Source organism: Pteropus alecto, unplaced genomic scaffold, assembly GCF_000325575.1.
Source record: "Pteropus alecto unplaced genomic scaffold, ASM32557v1 scaffold109, whole genome shotgun sequence".
NCBI classification, from domain to species: Eukaryota; Metazoa; Chordata; class Mammalia; order Chiroptera; family Pteropodidae; genus Pteropus; species Pteropus alecto.
In genome coordinates this window covers 264054-268154 of record NW_006494608.1, presented here as the reverse complement: position 1 = coordinate 268154, position 4101 = coordinate 264054, and positions in this window count along the sequence as shown.

Sequence of the window (4101 nt, the reverse complement as noted above, 5' to 3'; positions counted from 1 at the left end):
AAAAGGACAATGGAAAACTAAAATGAAATGATAGGGAGTAAAATCTATTATATCTATAATAACAACAATGTAATTCAATCTTTAGAACAAACAAGGTGACTCACACTGGATAGAATACATTCTACTGTATAAAAGTAGGAAAGTGATTGAAAACATAAGTCAAAGTTTATTCACATTTTAATGTATTTCTATGTAGAATTTTACCTTACTGTTACTTTTCGGGGGGTGGGGGAAGAGGGGAGGAACCAATATTCAAACATTTTTAACAATATTGGAAGTTAGGCCAGATATATTCTGTGTGGCTAAGAAGAACCAGTTTGAAAGGAAACTACTTGCCTAAAATGTCATTAGTCAAGCATGAATAAAGCAGAACAACCATGTGGTATTTAAAAAAATAAATTACCATGAATATAGCCTATACTGTTCCTTCAAAACTGGAGAAATTCATAGAGATAGTCTATGAACAGGAAAAGTAAATAAAATTATATATCTATTCTATCACTTTTTAGATGGAAATAAAGGGATATCTCACAAGCTTGGTTAAATTCATGCCTAAAAATAACAGCTGATGCATAATGAAAACTCTAAATGGATCAAATTTAATAAATATTCAATGTCATTTTACTGATTCCATCAGCTTCTTTATAATCAAAATTTTATATTGGGTTTCTGATAGTCATTATTACCTGGAAGAGCTGACTGTGGAAGATTCGATTCACTGACCTTTGTTTCTCTTAGTGAGCAAAATCGGCAAAGTTATGTTAGAGGTGTATTAAAAGAAAGTCAGAAATGCATAATACAATTATCCTTACTGTAATTATACACACACACACACACACACACACACACATATACATACATATATACACATATACATACATATATATATACACACACAAAAATATGTATATATTTTTTTAATAAAAGCTAAGACCTTGGACACCACTTACACATTTCTAAGACCTCTTCTTGAAATTTTAATACACACAGGTGCCCAACATTAAGAGAAAATCACCAAATAATTGCCTCTATCATACAAGAGAGTAGGTGAGCTCATTCATTTTCTAGCAGCCAAAATAACTATTCCCTTCTGTTGTGTAAATGAATACTATGGATGCAGAAATATTAGGAGAATAATTAACGATATCCTAAGAAACTCTGAAGCCCATTAAAGTCTAATAATGCTAACTTTAACTCTAGCTTCTCAATTAGACCTGTATTCATATGTTTCCCTGCATGTACATGACACATTGTTAAAATTATATAAATGCATATACATCAGGACCATAAATTGAGTATTCTAGATTAAATATATTTGTCACCCTATAGCTAAACATAATTTATCTTAGGGGATGATTTTCTATTTGCAAGTTTTTTAATATAGCTACTCAGAAATTCTCTATCAGGAATCACAAACTCGGTGTCTTCAAAAAAAATACTACAGTACAATGGTAATAATTCCTAATTTCAATGTGTCTTTTAGTATTTGTACAGTGAAGTAAAAGTTGATATAATTCAGAAATATTCTACTCAGCAAAATACAACTTTGAACAGAAACAATTTAGTAATGGTGTGTAGAGACATACAACATAGCTTGAATGATAAAGACTTTTATAGGGGTTTTAGTATTATTTTATTATAGTTAGAATTTGCCAGAATTGAGAGTTAATTAGAAATAAGTTCACTCTTAATTTAAAGAGTGGTGCCAAATATCATGGGATAATATCTATTTAAAAATTAAGGAAAGAAACTGAAGAAAGCAAAATGTTTCTTTTAATATTTTCTAAAGTTATACACTGAAATATTCTATATTAAAGAAGGCATGAGAGTTCAAAATAAGAAAAACTTGCATTATATAATAATTGACACATTTTTTAAATTTATTTTTTACCTATAAAATATTTTAGATAATAAATATTATTACCTCACAAAATAATTTTTTTGTTCTTTCTTCATTATTGCTGATATAATGACTAATCATGTATTTCTCAATGATGCTTTAAAATGAACTCTGAAATTATTTGTTCGAACTTTCATTCATGTGGAAAAGATACAAATTAGGCTCTATTCAATAGAAATAGTAACAAAACCCATGTATATTTGAAGAGAAAAATGGTTTCCAATGTTGATTTTCAATAAACAAAATGTTATATTTTTTCTAGATGCTTACTTATTATTAAAATGTTTAAGAAATTTATAACTTGAAATAATTCTGTAGTTATAACTTCTAAATCCTTCAGCATTCAAAGCAATTTAAATGACACTCTCATTATTTTTAATTCTCTTCTTTCTTAGTTACATTACATTCAATTGATACAACCCAAATTTAGGTTTGTTTTTTTTTTTTTTTTTTCTCAGCTCCAACCCTCTCATCTCTCTTTTGGCTCCCATCCTTGTTCCTCTTTTTGTATTTCCTTTTCCTGATAAGGGCATCAGCATCTATGGATCGAACTGAGCTAAATATACTCTTCAACTATTTTATCTCACCCCTTATTCCCTATTTCCAGTTCATTAGCAAGCCTTCTGCATCCTACCACTGCAATATTTCTCAGTTCAGTGACTATCAATCAAGCCGATGCTGCTCAATTTTGGGCTCTCATGTCTCATTTTTTACTCTAGCAATAGTTTAAAAACGACTCATAGCTTCCTCCCACCAAAAGATGGATGTTAAGACAAATCCATTAAGGATTCTCACTGTGATCCCAGGTTACCATTCCAACATCTTACCCTGTATTTACTGTTTCCCCAAACCACATTATCTAGTTTTTTTCTGAACAATCTATGTTCTTTCATGATTCCAATCTTTGCACAGATGAATTCTTCTACCTCAAAATGTTCCTTGTCTGTTGGCCAAATGATGTCCACTGCTGAACTACACTATGATACTCGCAAGTGCACGTTCACACACACACATGTGCGCGTGTACACACACACACACACACACACACACACACACACACTAAATATGTATAATACTGAATAAAGAAATCAAACCTCAGCTTAAAGGACTAATTTTCTGAAAGCTGTCCTGACTCCTCTAGGGAGTGCTGCTTCCACCTACATGTTCTCCGTAGCACAGTTTACATATTCTTTACTATTGCATTTACCTTTTCATATTATAATATTTCTGTGTCTCAATTATACACAAAATTCGTTCCTGGTGATTTTTTTTTTTTACAGTAGTATCATGCGTAGTCAAAATGTTTGGTTTGAATTTAGCAGAAGAAATATCAGAGATAAATATTTAGAAATAACAGATATGAGATTAGTTCTACCCCCTATTAGCTATATGAACTTGGGAAATAACTCTCTAGGGCTTAGTTTCTTACATGTAAAGTGAGGAAATAGGACATGATGAAAAGGACAGCTGGAAAAATGCAGTGCTTGACACAAATTAAACAATCAAGATTAACTATTGCTGTAACTGTACTATTGCCATCTCTATGAGTAGCTTGCAGCCATTTACTTATCAGGTATTGCATGTTTAAAGACATATCACTTTCTACGTTTTACATTTGACTCGAATTCATTGAGAGCAGGAGTGTTTTCTAATTCATCTTTGTATCTCATAATCCTACGTGCCCAGTGCCTGCATATAAAATGTTGCTAGGAAACATTTGTTGAAAGAATCAATCTGCCACTCAGAAAGTATATTTATTAATGTCTTTTCAATGAACACTATACCATTTTTTTTACTGATAGCAAAGTGAAAGTAGCTAAATTTTTGTTATATTACTGAAATAAGATGCTTATCAGAGACTAGTCATTTTGAAAAAATTTATTGAGAAACTGCTAGAATATTTAAGAATACAAATCGAATAGTTATTATGTATATTACATATAATTAAGACTGCACAGTTTATAATTATTAACATGTATTTTAGAATTATATATGGCCATGGATTTAACCGTGGGTCAAAAACTTAAAGTACAATCTTATTTTAATGTATTTAACTGAACAGGGTATTTGACTTGAGATAAACTGATTAAATAGTTTAAGAACACAGATTTATGAAGCAGGGTTAACCTTATATTCATTTATAATTTTAATTATTGTTCATTTTCTCATCTTTTAAAATTTTTATCACTTGGTTAATCTGT